The following is a 20444-nucleotide window of genomic DNA, read 5'->3' as shown; positions in this document are numbered from 1 at the left end:
GACACAGGTTTCAATATAAAATGAAAACAAAAGACGCTTTCTCTCTCATGTAAGAGTACATTACTCCATGACACCACATAATGTTAAGAGTACCAGACTTGTGATAAGGAAGAGGGACCATTACAAAAGTGATGGTGGGTGCGGCCCACACGTGTTTGTGCATGCCCTGGGCGTGACAGGACGGACCAAAAAAATCTAGATAAGGCTGGTTCTCTCGAGAGGCTCTTAGAAGTACCATATGCGGTCCAACCCAGAAGTTTTGAGACTTCCCTTCAACAAAGAACACCATGTGGACTATTCAATACACCGAAAAATAAAAAACTAATACGACTTTGACAAGAGCCCAGAACTCTTCTAATCTGGCCATTGGCACCTGCACCAGGACTAGTCAGTACACCAGAGAATCAAAACCGAATAAGATATTCAATGACTTCTCACAAACTTCTAAACCCAAAGTAGGTCGTACATGTATAATAAGCACATTTTTGGAACAGCCTTCAAAGTCCCTCTGGAGACTCTTATATTATATTAATATACAAAGTATTTCTGTATATATTGAAATGTATAAAGTATCTCTTATTATTTATTTGCAAGACCAGACAATGGTATATGTTAAATTAACAGCGGCAAAACTAGCAGTATGAATTTTTAAATTTCTCGGAGTCCATTGGACTCCAGTGGTGCACTAGGCTCTAACTTTAGGAAGCAGGGATTGCGATGGACATCAATTATAATTATAAGGTGTATAGCGTGAAAAAAAAAACCTGCATGGGCCCCTTTACCCGTTCGAGATCAAAGAACTAGTTCTAGCCAAATACAAGGCAGATGATATGAGGTGGTTACCATGGTAACCAATTGTTTTGTAAACTAGGTATTGCCCGATTCAAAGTTAATGCTTGTATACAAGTCGACTTGGAAAATACTATAGTGACAAGAATAGCAGAGATATTAAGCCTGTTTTACATGTTAAATAATGAAATTGGGCATAAAAATTGCCATTCTTGTTTCAGGCCTAACTAAAACACTGTACACAATGTACAATTAACACATGACATTTATAAAAGCTAGGCAAATTACGATAGCAAAATAGTATTTTTGCATGACAACAGACGATTTTCTTAATTTGCAAAGAGTCCAGTAATTGAAGATGCATAATGTTATAACATTAATTGTTATAGAATAGCATCATACTTACTAAATTGTTTTTTAGTGTTTGGTTGGTTGGGTTTCTTGGTTGCTGTACTCTATAAAAAAATAGAAATTACTATTAGTAAACAAATTCTCTGTTAAATAAAATTCGGGTATCCTCAATGATAGACATTGTTTTCACAATCCATTTTTACTATGCAAAGAGTCTGTAGTCCAACAAACATAATGTTATAACAGTGCTATGTAATAAATAGTATTATACTTACTTAACTTGATGTGTCAAAGTACTGGTTTCTTTCTGTACCCAGAAAAAAAAGAGATTTATGTTAGTATATAACTGTGGTTTGTTATGAATAGTATTTATACTCACTTAATTGATGTCCTTTATTGGATAATGTTTTTCTGTAATCTGTTGAAAATCAGAAACATATGTAAGTAAACACATGTTTGGGCTATATAGCTACCAAAAGTACTCTCTAATGGAATTATGAATAAAATTTTCAACAATTAAAATGTAAAATATGTCTTTAGCTAATGCAATATATGTTAAACATTTGGTCAAGACAACTTGAGAAAATAATTTTGTGACAAGAATAGCAAAAATATTAGATCCAATTCTAGTGAGAGGTAAAAATAAGCATTAATTGCAAATTCGTGTGTATGAGCCTAACTGAATATTGTACCCAATGTACATGACATTGGTATAAACCCCGAAGGGGTGTGATGACTCTAACCCTTGCAGAGTTCTTTGACAAAGGAAATCAGAGCAGTGCAATACTAAAAATCACTGTATGTGGATACGTTTCTACCCAAAATTTATTGTATTATTTATACGTTTCCCTAAACGTGATTGGATAAGTAAGTACGTGAGAAATATGATCTTGACCATTTAATTACAATGAACTTTTTCAATTCAATTCTTTATATAAGATTTTTCATTGGAGAAAGTATTTGTTTTTTTAAAGAAAAAAGTATAATTATTCAGTAAGTAAACACTAGAGCATAATATGACTTTTTTTAGTGATAAAAATCAGTATCTTGTAATTCCCATTTATATTTTTCTGTTAGAACATTGTTCAATGTTAGAATTTACAAGAATTCCTTGATAAACAAACATTTCTGCGTATTTCAAGGGGTTTCTGAAAAACTCTGCTATAACTTTGAAATCTGCTCCTAAGAGCCACATTTTAGCTCCAAGGTGGTACAGGTCATCCATAACCTGACTGATTTCTCCTTCTTCGGAAACCAGCTCTAAAAAATCTACTAAATCTTCCTTGAAGAACTCTTACTTGTTACGTGTGTTAAGCTTTTTCCCAAGGATTTTAAGCTTATTCATTTCTTCCCTGGCCACGAATTCTCGTAGCTTCGATGCTCTCGGTGTTGTGGTGTCCTGCACAGATTTTAACTCCTCCATATTTACTTCGAACGTTTAATGCAATGCGTTTTGCCAGTACCAGGCTCACCTATGATTGACAGCAGTTTGGTCCAATCATCCAATGAATGATCTTCGTCATCCTGCTATTAAATGATAGGTGGTGTTCTCAGTGGAGGTTGTGGATCGTCATCGTCAATTTCTTCGTCATCATAATATACTTGGGGTTGTGGCTGTACAGTTGCAAAAACTGTTCCATAATGGCGAGATCGTAAACCAAGAAATGACTTCAGCTTATTCAGCACACTTGTTGCTCGGCATTAAGCGTGAAGTCATTATAAGTTGGCCTATTTACGAAATCCTCATTACGGAGAACTTGTACTTGCTAGAGATGGTACATTTGCCTCGTACTATGTAGAAACGACAAAACATTGTCTACATAATACTCTTTATTGCCCTGTTCTCGAAATAAAGTGGCATAGTCTGGTTGCAATGCTAGGGCCGCTGCACAATACTTGAACTGTTCCGGAATGCTGTCATGGTTTGGATGTCTAAGTTCACTGACATTCTTGAAAGGTACATCATTCAAAAATAAAATAAAATGGCGATGCCTTATGGTCTTATTGTTCTTACTGTGGGGGGGGGGTTGCCTGTGGTGGTGACGTCATCACTTCAATGAAGCAATAATCAGAAAACCTAGCGTGAAGGTTAGATCGAGACGATCTTGCGGTATTGCACACCTGAAGCTGCCCAATGTTCGATTGAGGGGGTTGGGGAGGGAACATTAACGGTAGAAAAATGACAACAGACTCATTTTATAAACACACTGTATTCTTTCTTGATTATCTTATTATCATCACATTTTGTAAGACTAAAGTGAAACGATAACTAGGTTATCAGGGTATACACCCGGAAAAATGACATTTTGCGCCAAGCACATCTTTGTGAATCCTCCGCAGTGAAGTTGCTAGCTTGAAATGACCGGGTTTATTACGCAAAGGATGCATTTTAGGAGGCTGTAAACTGTCCTTATTCTCAACCCAGAGTTTACCATCTAGCTCTATATAGTAAGTTCCGCTTGGTTCCCGCCTTTTATACCAGAGTAACTGAACTTCTCCACCAGCTGAGAAGTGGCACACCTGGCCCACGAGAACCTTGGGCGACCGTAAAGTACTTTCTTTCTAAACCAAGGCAACGAAGTCTCCAGGTTTTAGCGTGGTCACGCCACTATCGCTGACCCCGTCATTCTGGTTCAATCTTTCAGAAGCTTCTTGGGCAAACTCGCAGGCAAGAATCTTGCCATGAGATAGCGTTCTTCTGTCGTATGTTAGCCTGAAAACAACCATATTGATTTTTGTTATTAATAACACGCCACGTGTTACCAAATCTTAAAAGATATTCACGACTGAGTGCATAAATTCGCTTTGATTGTTTGACCGAATGTCTCAGAGCGGCGGCCACGCTCTCTTTTAACGAATCCGGGCAATTACTGCGGATATCAAACAAGGAATTTATTTGAGAGACTAAATTTCTCGGAGTCCAGTTGACTCCAGTGGTGCACTAGGCTCTAACTTTAGGAAGCAGGGATTGCGATGGACATCAATTATAATTATAAGGTGTATATCGTGAAAAAAAAATAACCTGCATGGGCCCCTTTACCCGTTCGAGATCAAAGAACTAGTTCTAGCCAAATACAAGGCAGAGATTCAAGCAAGCCAAGCTATCATTACGCCAGCCACTTCTATCACAGATAGTTGTTGATATTTTACAGGTGTAAAGCTAGTGTTAATACACTTTACACCTGTTGACACAGGTTTCAATATAAAATGAAAACAAAAGACGCTTTCTCTCTCATGTAAGAGTACTTTACTCCATGACACCACATAATGTTATGAGTAGCAGGCTTGTGATAAGGAAGAAGGACCATTACAAAAGTGATGTTGGTTGGTGCCCACACGTGTTTGTGCATGCCCTGGGCGTGACAGGACCCAGAAGTTTTGAGACTTCCCTTCAACAAAGAACACCATGTGGACTATTCAATACACCGAAAAATAAAAAACGAATACGACTTTGATAAGAGCCCAGAACTCTTCTAATCTGGCCATTGGCACCTGCACCAGGACTGGTCAGTACACCAGGAATCAAAACCGAATAAGATATTCAATGAATTCGCACAAACTTCTAAACCCAAAGTAGGTCGTACATGTATAATAAGCACAATTTTGGAACAGCCTTCAAAGTCCCTCTGGAGACTCTTATATTATATTGATATATAAAGTATTTCTGTATATATTGAAATGTATAAAGTATCTCTTATTATTTATTTGCGAGACCAGACAATGGTATATGTTAAATTAACAGCGGCAAAACTAGCAGTATGCATTTTTAAATTTCTCGGAGTCCATTGGACTCCAGTGGTGCACTAGGCTATAACTTTAGAAAGCAGGGATTGCGATGGACATCAATTATAATTATAAGGTGTATATCGTGAAAAAAAAATAACCTGCATGGGCCCCTTTACCCGTTCGGGATCAAAGAACTAGCCAAATACAAGGCAGAGATTCAAGCAAGCCAAGCTGTCATTACGCCAGCCACTTCTATCACAGATAGTTGCTGATATTTTATAGGTGTAAAGCTAGTGTTAATACACTTTACACCTGTTGACTCAGGTTTCAATATAAAATGAAAACAAAAGACGCTCTCTCTCATGTAAGAGTACATTACTCCATGACACCACATAATGTTATGAGTAGCAGACTTGTGATAAGGAAGAAGGGCCATTACAAAAGTGATGGGGGTTGGTGCCCACACGTGTTTGTGCATGCCCTGGGCGTGACAGGACGGACCAAAAAAATCTAGATAAGGCTTGTTCTCTCGAGAGGCTCTTAGACGTACCATATGCGGTCCAACCCAGAAGTTTTGAGACTTCCCTTCAACAAAGAACACCATGTGGACTATTCAATACACCGAAAAATAAAAAAACGAATACGACTTTGACAAGAGCCCAGAACTCTTCTAATCTGGCCATTGGCACCTGCACCAGGACTGGTCAGTACACCAGGAATCAAAACCGAATAAGATATTCAATGACTTCTCACAAACTTCTAAACCCAAAGTAGGTCGTACATGTATAATAAGCACATTTTTATAACAGCCTTCAAAGTCCCTCTGGAGACTCTTATATTATATTAATATATAAAGTATTTCTGTATATATTGAAATGTATAAAGTATCTCTTATTATTTATTTGCGAGACCAGACAATGGTATATGTTAAATTAACAGCGGCAAAACTAGCAGTATGCATTTTTAAATTTCTCGGAGTCCATTGGACTCCAGTGGTGCACTAGGCTCTAACTTTAGGAAGCAGGGATTGCGATGGACATCAATTATAATTATAAGGTGTATATCGTGAAAAAAAATAGCCTGCATGGGCCCCTTTACCCGTTCGAGATCAAAGAACTAGTTCTAGCCAAATACAAGGCAGAGATTCAAGCAAGCCAAGCTGTCATTACGCCAGCCACTTCTATCACAGATAGTTGCTGATATTTTACAGGTGTAAAGCTAGTGTTAACACACTTTACACCTGTTGACTCAGGTTTCAATATAAAATGAAATCAAAAGACGCTTTCTCTCTCATGTTAGAGTACATTACTCCATGACACCACATAATGTTATGAGTAGCAGACTTGTGATAAGGAAGAAGGACCATTACAAAAGTGATGGGGGTTGGTGCCCACACGTGTTTGTGCATGCCCTGGGCGTGACAGGACGGACCAAAAAATCTAGATAAAACTTGTTCTCTCGAGAGGCTCTTAGAAGTACCATATGCGGTCCAACCCAGAAGTTTTGAGACTTCCCTTTAACAAAGAACACCATGTGGACTATTCAATACACCTAAAAATAAAAAACGAATACGACTTTGACAAGAGCCCAGAACTCTTCTAATCTGGCCATTGGCACCTGCACCAGGACTGGTCAGTACACCAGGAATCAAAACCGAATAAGATATTCAATGACTTCTCACAAACTTCTAAACCCAAAGTAGTTCGTACATGTATAATAAGCACATTTTTATAACAGCCTTCAAAGTCCCTCTGGACACTCTTATATTATATTAATATACAAAGTATTTCTGTATATATTGAAATGTATAAAGTATCTCTTATTATTTATTTGCAAGACCAGACAATTGTATGTGTTAAATTAACAGCGGCAAAACTAGCAGTATGCATTTTTAAATTTCTCGGAGTCCATTGGACTCCAGTGGTGCACTAGGCTCTAACTTTAGGAAGCAGGGATTGCGATGGACATCGATTATAAATATAAGGTGTATATCGTGAAAAAAAAAATAACCTGCATGGGCCCCTTTACCCGTTCGAGATCAAAGAACTAGTTCTAGCCAAATACAAGGCAGAGATTCAAGCAAGCCAAGCTGTCATTACGCCAGCCACTTCTATCACAGATAGTTGCTGATATTTTACAGGTGTAAAGCTAGTGTTAATACACTTTACACCTGTTGACACAGGTTTCAATATAAAATGAAAACAAAAGACTCTTTCTCTCTCATGTTAGAGTACATTACTCCATGACACCACATAATGTTATGAGTAGCAGACTTGTGATAAGGAAGAAGGACCATTACAAAAGTGATGGGGGTTGGTGCCCACACGTGTTTGTGCATGCCCTGGGCGTGACAGGACGGACCAAAAAAATCTAGATAAGGCTTGTTCTCTCGAGAGGCTCTTAGAAGTACCATATGCGGTCCAACCCAGAAGTTTTGAGACTTCCCTTCAACAAAGAACACCATGTGGACTATTCAATACACCGAAAAATAAAAAACTAATACGACTTTGACAAGAGCCCAGAACTCTTCTAATCTGGCCATTGGCACCTGCACCAGGACTGGTCAGTACATAAGGAATCAAAACCGAATAAGATATTCAATGACTTCTCACAAACTTCTAAACCCAAAGTAGGTCGTACATGTATAATAAGCACATTTTTATAACAGCCTTCAAAGTCCCTCTGGAGACTCTTATATTATATTAATATATAAAGTATTTCTGTATATATTGAAATGTATAAAGTATCTCTTATTATTTATTTGCGAGACCAGACAATGGTATATGTTAAATTAACAGCGGCAAAACTAGCAGTATGCATTTTTAAATTTCTCGGAGTCCATTGGACTCCAGTGGTGCACTAGGCTCTAACTTTAGGAAGCAGGGATTGCGATGGACATCAATTATAATTATAAGGTGTATATCGTGAAAAAAAATAACCTGCATGGGCCCCTTTACCCGTTCGAGATCAAAGAACTAGTTCTATCCAAATACAAGGCAGAGATTCAAGCAAGCCAAGCTGTCATTACGCCAGCCACTTCTATCACAGATAGTTGCTGATATTTTACAGGTGTAAAGCTAGTGTTAACACACTTTACACCTGTTGACTCAGGTTTCAATATAAAATGAAATCAAAAGACGCTTTCTCTCTCATGTTAGAGTACATTACTCCATGACACCACATAATGTTATGAGTAGCAGACTTGTGATAAGGAAGAAGGACCATTACAAAAGTGATGGGGGTTGGTGCCCACACGTGTTTGTGCATGCCCTGGGCGTGACAGGACGGACCAAAAAATCTAGATAAGGCTTGTTCTCTCGAGAGGCTCTTAGAAGTACCATATGCGGTCCAACCCAGAAGTTTTGAGACTTCCCTTTAACAAAGAACACCATGTGGACTATTCAATACACCGAAAAATAAAAAACGAATACGACTTTGACAAGAGCCCAGAACTCTTCTAATCTGGCCATTGGCACCTGCACCAGGACTGGTCAGTACACCAGGAATCAAAACCGAATAAGATATTCAATGACTTCTCACAAACTTCTAAACACAAAGTAGGTCGTACATGTATAATAAGCACATTTTTATAACAGCCTTCAAAGTCCCTGAGACTCTTATATTATATTAATATATAAAGTATTTCTGTATATATTGAAATGTATAAAGTATCTCTTATTATTTATTTGCGAGACCAGACAATGGTATATGTTAAATTAACAGCGGCAAAACTAGCAGTATGCATTTTTAAATTTCTCGGAGTCCATTGGACTCCAGTGGTGCACTAGGCTCTAACTTTAGGAAGCAGGGATTGCGATGGACATCAATTATAATTATAAGGTGTATAGCGTGAAAAAAAATAACCTGCATGGGCCCCTTTACCCGTTCGAGATCAAAGAACTAGTTCTAGCCAAATACAAGGCAGAGATTCAAGCAAGCCAAGCTGTCATTACGCCAGCCACTTCTATCACAGATAGTTGTTGATATTTTATAGGTGTAAAGCTAGTGTTAATACACTTTACACCTGTTGACACAGGTTTCAATATAAAATTAAAACAAAAGACGCTTTCTCTCTCATGTAAGAGTACATTACTCCATGACACCACATAATGTTATGAGTAGCAGACTTGTGATAAGGAAGAGGGACCATTACAAAAGTGATGGGGGGTGAGGCCCACACGTGTTTGTGCATGCCCTGGGCGTGACAGGACGGACCAAAAAAATCTAGATAAGGCTTGTTCTCTCGAGAGGCTCTTAGAAGTACCATATGCGGTCCAACCCAGAAGTTTTGAGACTTCCCTTCAACAAAGAACACCATGTGGACTATTCAATACACCGAAAAATAAAAAACGAATACGACTTTGACAAGACCCCAGAACTCTTCTAATCTGGCCATTGGCACCTGCACCAGGACTAGTCAGTACACCAGATAAATCAAAACCGAATAAGATATTCAATGACTTCTCACAAACTTCAAAACACAAAGTAGGTCGTACATGTATAATAAGCACATTTTTGGAACAGCCTTCAAAGTCCCTCTGGAGACTCTTATATTATATTAATATATAAAGTATTTCTGTATATATTGAAATGTATAAAGTATCTCTTATTATTTATTTGCAAGACCAGACAATGGTATACGTTAAATTAACAGCGGCAAAACTAGCAGTATGCATTTTTAAATTTCTCGGAGTCCATTGGACTCCAGTGGTGCACTAGGCTCTAACTTTAGGAAGCAGGGATTGCGATGGACATCAATTATAATTATAAGGTGTATATCGTGAAAAAAAATAGCCTGCATGGGCCCCTTTACCCGTTCGAGATCAAAGAACTAGTTCTATCCAAATACAAGGCAGAGATTCAAGCAAGCCAAGCTGTCATTACGCCAGCCACTTCTATCACAGATAGTTGTTAATATTTTACAGGTGTAAAGCTAGTGTTAACACACTTTACACCTGTTGACACAGGTTTCAATATAAAATGAAAACAAAAGACGCTTTCTCTCTCATGTAAGAGTACATTACTCCATGACACCACATAATGTTAAGAGTACCAGACTTGTGATAAGGAAGAGGGACCATTACAAAAGTGATGGTGGGTGCGGCCCACACGTGTTTGTGCATGCCCTGGGCGTGACAGGACGGACCAAAAAAATCTAGATAAGGCTGGTTCTCTCGAGAGGCTCTTAGAAGTACCATATGCGGTCCAACCCAGAAGTTTTGAGACTTCCCTTCAACAAAGAACACCATGTGGACTATTCAATACACCGAAAAATAAAAAACTAATACGACTTTGACAAGAGCCCAGAACTCTTCTAATCTGGCCATTGGCACCTGCACCAGGACTAGTCAGTACACCAGAGAATCAAAACCGAATAAGATATTCAATGACTTCTCACAAACTTCTAAACCCAAAGTAGGTCGTACATGTATAATAAGCACATTTTTGGAACAGCCTTCAAAGTCCCTCTGGAGACTCTTATATTATATTAATATACAAAGTATTTCTGTATATATTGAAATGTATAAAGTATCTCTTATTATTTATTTGCAAGACCAGACAATGGTATATGTTAAATTAACAGCGGCAAAACTAGCAGTATGAATTTTTAAATTTCTCGGAGTCCATTGGACTCCAGTGGTGCACTAGGCTCTAACTTTAGGAAGCAGGGATTGCGATGGACATCAATTATAATTATAAGGTGTATAGCGTGAAAAAAAAAAACCTGCATGGGCCCCTTTACCCGTTCGAGATCAAAGAACTAGTTCTAGCCAAATACAAGGCAGATTCAAGCAAGCCAAGCTGTCATTACGCCAGCCACTTCTATCACAGATAGTTGTTAATATTTTACAGGTGTAAAGCTAGTGTTAACACACTTTACACCTGTTGACACAGGTTTCAATATAAAATGAAAACAAAAGACGCTTTCTCTCTCATGTAAGAGTACATTACTCCATGACACCACATAATGTTAAGAGTACCAGACTTGTGATAAGGAAGAGGGACCATTACAAAAGTGATAGGGGGTGAGGCCCACACGTGTTTGTGCATGCCCTGGGCGTGACAGGACGGACCAAAAAAATCTAGATAAGGCTTGTTCTCTCGAGAGGCTCTTAGAAGTACCATATGCGGTCCAACCCAGAAGTTTTGAGACTTCCCTTCAACAAAGAACACCATGTGGACTATTCAATACACCGAAAAATAAAAAACGAATACGACTTTGACAAGACCCCAGAACTCTTCTAATCTGGCCATTGGCACCTGCACCAGGACTAGTCAGTACACCAGATAAATCAAAACCGAATAAGATATTCAATGACTTCTCACAAACTTCAAAACACAAAGTAGGTCGTACATGTATAATAAGCACATTTTTGGAACAGCCTTCAAAGTCCCTCTGGAGACTCTTATATTATATTAATATATAAAGTATTTCTGTATATATTGAAATGTATAAAGTATCTCTTATTATTTATTTGCAAGACCAGACAATGGTATACGTTAAATTAACAGCGGCAAAACTAGCAGTATGCATTTTTAAATTTCTCGGAGTCCATTGGACTCCAGTGGTGCACTAGGCTCTAACTTTAGGAAGCAGGGATTGCGATGGACATCAATTATAATTATAAGGTGTATATCGTGAAAAAAAATAGCCTGCATGGGCCCCTTTACCCGTTCGAGATCAAAGAACTAGTTCTATCCAAATACAAGGCAGAGATTCAAGCAAGCCAAGCTGTCATTACGCCAGCCACTTCTATCACAGATAGTTGTTCATATTTTACAGGTGTAAAGCTAGTGTTAACACACTTTACACCTGTTGACACAGGTTTCAATATAAAATGAAAACAAAAGACGCTTTCTCTCTCATGTAAGAGTACATTACTCCATGACACCACATAATGTTAAGAGTACCAGACTTGTGATAAGGAAGAGGGACCATTACAAAAGTGATGGTGGGTGCGGCCCACACGTGTTTGTGCATGCCCTGTGCGTGACAGGACGGACCAAAAAAATCTAGATAAGGCTGGTTCTCTCGAGAGGCTCTTAGAAGTACCATATGCGGTCCAACCCAGAAGTTTTGAGACTTCCCTTCAACAAAGAACACCATGTGGACTATTCAATACACCGAAAAATAAAAAACTAATACGACTTTGACAAGAGCCCAGAACTCTTCTAATCTGGCCATTGGCACCTGCACCAGGACTAGTCAGTACACCAGAGAATCAAAACCGAATAAGATATTCAATGACTTCTCACAAACTTCTAAACCCAAAGTAGGTCGTACATGTATAATAAGCACATTTTTGGAACAGCCTTCAAAGTCCCTCTGGAGACTCTTATATTATATTAATATACAAAGTATTTCTGTATATATTGAAATGTATAAAGTATCTCTTATTATTTATTTGCAAGACCAGACAATGGTATATGTTAAATTAACAGCGGCAAAACTAGCAGTATGAATTTTTAAATTTCTCGGAGTCCATTGGACTCCAGTGGTGCACTAGGCTCTAACTTTAGGAAGCAGGGATTGCGATGGACATCAATTATAATTATAAGGTGTATAGCGTGAAAAAAAAAACCTGCATGGGCCCCTTTACCCGTTCGAGATCAAAGAACTAGTTCTAGCCAAATACAAGGCAGATTCAAGCAAGCCAAGCTGTCATTACGCCAGCCACTTCTATCACAGATAGTTGTTAATATTTTACAGGTGTAAAGCTAGTGTTAACACACTTTACACCTGTTGACACAGGTTTCAATATAAAATGAAAACAAAAGACGCTTTCTCTCTCATGTAAGAGTACATTACTCCATGACACCACATAATGTTAAGAGTACCAGACTTGTGATAAGGAAGAGGGACCATTACAAAAGTGATGGTGGGTGCGGCCCACACGTGTTTGTGCATGCCCTGGGCGTGACAGGACGGACCAAAAAAATCTAGATAAGGCTGGTTCTCTCGAGAGGCTCTTAGAAGTACCATATGCGGTCCAACCCAGAAGTTTTGAGACTTCCCTTCAACAAAGAACACCATGTGGACTATTCAATACACCGAAAAATAAAAAACTAATACGACTTTGACAAGAGCCCAGAACTCTTCTAATCTGGCCATTGGCACCTGCACCAGGACTAGTCAGTACACCAGAGAATCAAAACCGAATAAGATATTCAATGACTTCTCACAAACTTCTAAACCCAAAGTAGGTCGTACATGTATAATAAGCACATTTTTGGAACAGCCTTCAAAGTCCCTCTGGAGACTCTTATATTATATTAATATACAAAGTATTTCTGTATATATTGAAATGTATAAAGTATCTCTTATTATTTATTTGCAAGACCAGACAATGGTATATGTTAAATTAACAGCGGCAAAACTAGCAGTATGAATTTTTAAATTTCTCGGAGTCCATTGGACTCCAGTGGTGCACTAGGCTCTAACTTTAGGAAGCAGGGATTGCGATGGACATCAATTATAATTATAAGGTGTATAGCGTGAAAAAAAAAACCTGCATGGGCCCCTTTACCCGTTCGAGATCAAAGAACTAGTTCTAGCCAAATACAAGGCAGATTCAAGCAAGCCAAGCTGTCATTACGCCAGCCACTTCTATCACAGATAGTTGTTGATATTTTATAGGTGTAAAGCTAGTGTTAATACACTTTACACCTGTTGACACAGGTTTCAATATAAAATTAAAACAAAAGACGCTTTCTCTCTCATGTAAGAGTACATTACTCCATGACACCACATAATGTTAAGAGTACCAGACTTGTGATAAGGAACAGGGATCATTGCAAAAGTGATGGTGGGTGCGGCCCACACGTGTTTGTGCATGCCCTGGGCGTGACAGGACGGACCAAAAAAATCTAGATAAGGCTGGTTCTCTCGAGAGGCTCTTAGAAGTATCATATGCGGTCCAACCCAGAAGTTTTGAGACTTCCCTTTAACAAAGAACACCATGTGGACTATTCAATACACCGAAAAATAAAAAACGAATACGACTTTGACAAGAGCCCAGAACTCTTCTAATCTGGCCATTGGCACCTGCACCAGGACTAGTCAGTACACCAGATAAATCAAAACCGAATAAGATATTCAATGACTTCTCACAAACTTCTAACCCAAAGTAGGTCGTACATGTATAATAAGCACATTTTTGGAACAGCCTTCAAAGTCCCTCTGGAGACTCTTATATTATCTTAATATATAAAGTATTTCTGTATATATTGAAATGTATAAAGTATCTCTTATTATTTATTTGCAAGACCAGACAATTGTATATGTTAAATTAACAGCGGCAAAACTAGCAGTATGCATTTTTAAATTTCTCGGAGTCCATTGGACTCCAGTGGTGCACTAGGCTCTAACTTTAGGAAGCAGGGATTGCGGTGGACATCAATTATAATTATAAGGTGTATATCGTGAAAAAAAAATAGCCTGCATGGGCCCCTTTACCCGTTCGAGATCAAAGAACTAGTTCTATCCAAATACAAGGCAGAGATTCAAGCAAGCCAAGCTGTCATTACGCCAGCCACTTCTATCACAGATAGTTGTTAATATTTTACAGGTGTAAAGCTAGTGTTAATACACTTTACACCTGTTGACACAGGTTTCAATATAAAATGAAAACAAAAGACGCTTTCTCTCTCATGTAAGAGTACATTACTCCATGACACCACATAATGTTAAGAGTACCAGACTTGTGATAAGGAAGAGGGACCATTACAAAAGTGATGGTGGGTGCGGCCCACACGTGTTTGTGCATGCCCTGGGCGTGACAGGACGGACCAAAAAAATCTAGATAAGGCTGGTTCTCTCGAGAGGCTCTTAGAAGTACCATATGCGGTCCAACCCAGAAGTTTTGAGACTTCCCTTTAACAAAGAACACCATGTGGACTATTCAATACACCGAAAAAATAAAAAACGAATACGACTTTGACAAGAGACCAGAACTCTTCTAATCTGGCCATTGGCACCTGCACCAGGACTAGTCAGTACACCAGATAAATCAAAACCGAATAAGATATTCAATGACTTCTCACAAACTTCTAAACACAAAGTAGGTCGTACATGTATAATAAGCACATTTTTGGAACAGCCTTCAAAGTCCCTCTGGAGACTCTTATATTATATTAATATATAAAGTATTTCTGTATATATTGAAATGTATAAAGTATCTCTTATTATTTATTTGCAAGACCAGACAATGGTATATGTTAAATTAACAGCGGCAAAACTAGCAGTATGCATTTTTAAATTTCTCGGTGTCCATTGGACCCCATTGGTGCACTAGGCTCTAACTTTAGGAAGCAGGGATTGCGGTGGACATCAATTATAATTATAAGGTGTATATCGTGAAAAAAATAGCCTGCATGGGCCCCTTTACCCGTTCGAGATCAAAGAACTAGTTCTATCCAAATACAAGGCAGAGATTCAAGCAAGCCAAGCTGTCTTTACGCCAGCCACTTCTATCACAGATAGTTGCTGATATTTTACAGGTGTAAAGCTAGTGTTAATACACTTTACACCTGTTGACTCAGGTTTCAATATAAAATTAAAACAAAAGACGCTTTCTCTCTCATGTAAGAGTACATTACTCCATGACACCACATAATGTTATGAGTAGCAGACTTGTGATAAGGAAGAGGGACCATTACAAAAGTGATGGGGGGTGAGGCCCACACGTGTTTGTGCATGCCCTGGGCGTGACAGGACGGATCAAAAAAATCTAGATAAGGCTTGTTCTCTCGAGAGGCTCTTAGAAGTACCATATGCGGTCCAACCCAGACGATTTGAGACTTCCCTTCAACAAAAAACACCATGTGGACTATTCAATACACCGAAAAAAAAAACGAATACGACTTTGACAAGAGCCCAGAACTCTTCTAATCTGGCCATTGGCACCTGCACCAGGACTAGTCAGTACACCAGAGAATCAAAACCGAATAAGATATTCAATGACTTCTCACAAACTTCTAAACCCAAAGTAGGTCGTACATGTATGATAAGCACATTTTTGGAACAGCCTTCAAAGTCCCTCTGGAGACTCTTATATTATATTAATATACAAAGTATTTCTGTATATATTGAAATGTATAAAGTATCTCTTATTATTTATTTGCAAGACCAGACAATGGTATATGTTAAATTAACAGCGGCAAAACTAGCAGTATGAATTTTTAACTTTCCCGGAGTCCATTGGACTCCAGTGGTGCCCTAGGCTCTAACTTCAGGAAGCAGGGATTGCGATGGACATCAATTATAATTATAAGGTGTATAGCGTGAAAAAAAAAAACCTGCATGGGCCCCTTTACCCGTTCGAGATCAAAGAACTAGTTCTAGCCAAATACAAGGCAGATTCAAGCAAGCCAAGCTGTCATTACGCCAGCCACTTCTATCACAGATAGTTGTTGATATTTTATAGGTGTAAAGCTAGTGTTAATACACTTTACACCTGTTGACACAGGTTTCAATATAAAATTAAAACAAAAGACGCTTTCTCTCTCATGTAAGAGTACATTACTCCATGACACCACATAATGTTAAGAGTACCAGACTTGTGATAAGGAAGAGGGACCATTACAAAAGTGATGGTGGGTGCGGCCCACACGTGTTTGTGCATGCCCTGGGCGTGACAGGACGGACCAAAAAAATCTAGATAAGGCTTGTTCTCTCGAGAGGCTCTTAGAAGTACCATATGCGGTCCAACCCAGAAGTTTTGAGACTTCCCTTCAACAAAGAACACCATGTGGACTATTCAATACACCGAAAAATAAAAAACTAATACGACTTTGACAAGAGCCCAGAACTCTTCTAATCTGGCCATTGGCACCTGCACCAGGACTAGTCAGTACACCAGAGAATCAAAACCGAATAAGATATTCAATGACTTCTCACAAACTTCTAAACCCAAAGTAGGTCGTACATGTATGATAAGCACATTTTTGGAACAGCCTTCAAAGTCCCTCTGGAGACTCTTATATTATATTAATATACAAAGTATTTCTGTATATATTGAAATGTATAAAGTATCTCTTATTATTTATTTGCAAGACCAGACAATGGTATATGTTAAATTAACAGCGGCAAAACTAGCAGTATGAATTTTTAACTTTCCCGGAGTCCATTGGACTCCAGTGGTGCCTTAGGCTCTAACTTCAGGAAGCAGGGATTGCGATGGACATCAATTATAATTATAAGGTGTATAGCGTGAAAAAAAAAAACCTGCATGGGCCCCTTTACCCGTTCGAGATCAAAGAACTAGTTCTAGCCAAATACAAGGCAGATTCAAGCAAGCCAAGCTGTCATTACGCCAGCCACTTCTATCACAGATAGTTGTTGATATTTTATAGGTGTAAAGCTAGTGTTAATACACTTTACACCTGTTGACACAGGTTTCAATATAAAATTAAAACAAAAGACGCTTTCTTTCTCATGTAAGAGTACATTACTCCATGACACCACATAATGTTAAGAGTACCAGACTTGTGATAAGGAAGAGGGACCATTACAAAAGTGATGGTGGGTGCGGCCCACACGTGTTTGTGCATGCCCTGGGCGTGACAGGACGGACCAAAAAAATCTAGATAAGGCTTGTTCTCTCGAGAGGCTCTTAGAAGTACCATATGCGGTCCAACCCAGAAGATTTGAGTCTTCCCTTCAACAAAAAACACCATGTGGACTATTTAATACACCGAAAAAAAAAACGAATACGACTTTGACAAGAGCCCAGAACTCTTCTAATCTGGCCATTGGCACCTGCACCAGGACTAGTCAGTACACCAGAGAATCAAAACCGAATAAGATATTCAATGACTTCTCACAAACTTCTAAACCCAAAGTAGGTCGTACATGTATAATAAGCACATTTTTGGAACAGCCTTCAAAGTCCCTCTGGAGACTCTTATATTATATTAATATACAAAGTATTTCTGTATATATTGAAATGTATAAAGTATCTCTTATTATTTATTTGCAAGACCAGACAATGGTATATGTTAAATTAACAGCGGCAAAACTAGCAGTATGAATTTTTAACTTTCCCGGAGTCCATTGGACTCCAGTGGTGCCTTAGGCTCTAACTTCAGGAAGCAGGGATTGCGATGGACATCAATTATAATTATAAGGTGTATAGCGTGAAAAAAAAAAACCTGCATGGGCCCCTTTACCCGTTCGAGATCAAAGAACTAGTTCTAGCCAAATACAAGGCAGATTCAAGCAAGCCAAGCTGTCATTACGCCAGCCACTTCTATCACAGATAGTTGTTGATATTTTATAGGTGTAAAGCTAGTGTTAATACACTTTACACCTGTTGACACAGGTTTCAATATAAAATTAAAACAAAAGACGCTTTCTCTCTCATGTAAGAGTACATTACTCCATGACACCACATAATGTTAAGAGTACCAGACTTGTGATAAGGAAGAGGGACCATTACAAAAGTGATGGTGGGTGCGGCCCACACGTGTTTGTGCATGCCCTGGGCGTGACAGGACGGACCAAAAAAATCTAGATAAGGCTGGTTCTCTCGAGAGGCTCTTAGAAGTACCATATGCGGTCCAACCCAGAAGTTTTGAGACTTCCCTTCAACAAAGAACACCATGTGGACTATTCAATACACCGAAAAATAAAAAACTAATACGACTTTGACAACAGCCCAGAACTCTTCTAATCTGGCCATTGGCACCTGCACCAGGACTAGTCAGTACACCAGAGAATCAAAACCGAATAAGATATTCAATGACTTCTCACAAACTTCTAAACCCAAAGTAGGTCGTACATGTATAATAAGCACATTTTTGGAACAGCCTTCAAAGTCCCTCTGGAGACTCTTATATTATATTAATATACAAAGTATTTCTGTATATATTGAAATGTATAAAGTATCTCTTATTATTTATTTGCAAGACCAGACAATGGGATATGTTAAATTAACAGCGGCAAAACTAGCAGTATGAATTTTTAAATTTCTCGGAGTCCATTGGACTCCAGTGGTCTACTAGGCTCTAGCTTTAGGAAGCAGGGATTGCGATGGACATCAATTATAATTATAAGGTGTATATCGTGAAAAAAAAATAACCTGCATGGGCCCCTTTACCCGTTCGAGATCAAAGAACTAGTTCTATCCAAATACAAGGCAGAGATTCAAGCAAGCCAAGCTGTCTTTACGTAAGCCACTTCTATCACAGATAGTTGCTGATATTTTACAGGTGTAAAGCTAGTGTTAATACACTTTACACCTGTTGACTCAGGTTTCAATATAAAATTAAAACAAAAGACGCTTTCTCTCTCATGTAAGAGTACATTACTCCATGACACCACATAATGTTATGAGTAGCAGACTTGTGATAAGGAGGAGGGACCATTACAAAAGTGATGGGGGGTGAGGCCCACACGTGTTTGTGCATGCCCTGGGCGTGACAGGACGGACCAAAACAATCTAGATAAGGCTTGTTCTCTCGAGAGGCTCTTAGAAGTACCATATGCGGTCCAACCCAGAAGTTTTGAGACTTCCCTTCAACAAAGAACACTATGTGGACTATTCAATACACCGAAAAATAATAAACGAATACGACTTTGACAAGAGCCCAGAATTCTTCTAATCTGGCCATTGGCACCTGCACCAGGACTAGTCAGTACACCAGAGAATCAAAACCGAATAAGATATTCAATGACTTCTCACAAACTTCTAAACCCAAAGTAGGTCGTACATGTATAATAAGCACAGTTTTGGAACAGCCTTCAAAGTCCCTCTGGAGACTCTTATATTATATTAACATATAAAGTATTTCTGTATATATTGAAATATATAATGTATCTCTTATTATTTATTTGCGAGACCAGACAATGGTATATGATAAATTAACAGCGGCAAAACTAGCGGTATGCATTTTTAAATTTCACGGAGTCCATTGGACTCCAGTGGTGCACTAGGCTCTAACTTTAGGAAGCAGGGATTGCGATGGACATCAATTATAATTATAAGGTGTATATCGTGAAAAAAAATAACCTGCATGGGCCCCTTTACCCGTTCGAGATCAAAGAACTAGTTCTAGCCAAATACAAGGCAGAGATTCAAGCAAGCCAAGCTGTCATTACGCCAGCCACTTCTATCACAGATAGTTGCTGATATTTTACAGGTGTAAAGCTAGTGTTAATACACTTTACACCTGTTGACACAGGTTTCAATATAAAATGAAAACAAAAGACGCTTTCTCTCTCATGTTAGAGTACATTACTCCATGACACCACATAATGTTAAGAGTACCAGACTTGTGATAAGGAAGAGGGACCATTACAAAAGTGATGGTGGGTGCGGCCCACACGTGTTTGTGCATGCCCTGGGCGTGACAGGACGGACCAAAAAAATCTAGATAAGGCTGGTTCTCTCGAGAGGCTCTTAGAAGTACCATATGCGGTCCAACCCAGAAGTTTTGAGACTTCCCTTTAACAAAGAACACCATGTGGACTATTCAAAACACCGAAAAATAAAAAAACGAATACGACTTTGACAAGAGCCCAGAACTCTTCTAATCTGGCCATTAGCACCTGCACCAGTACTAGTCAGTACACCAGA

Source organism: Nematostella vectensis, chromosome 12, assembly GCF_932526225.1.
Source record: "Nematostella vectensis chromosome 12, jaNemVect1.1, whole genome shotgun sequence".
NCBI classification, from domain to species: domain Eukaryota; kingdom Metazoa; phylum Cnidaria; class Anthozoa; order Actiniaria; family Edwardsiidae; genus Nematostella; species Nematostella vectensis.
This window is presented reverse-complemented; position numbering follows the sequence as displayed.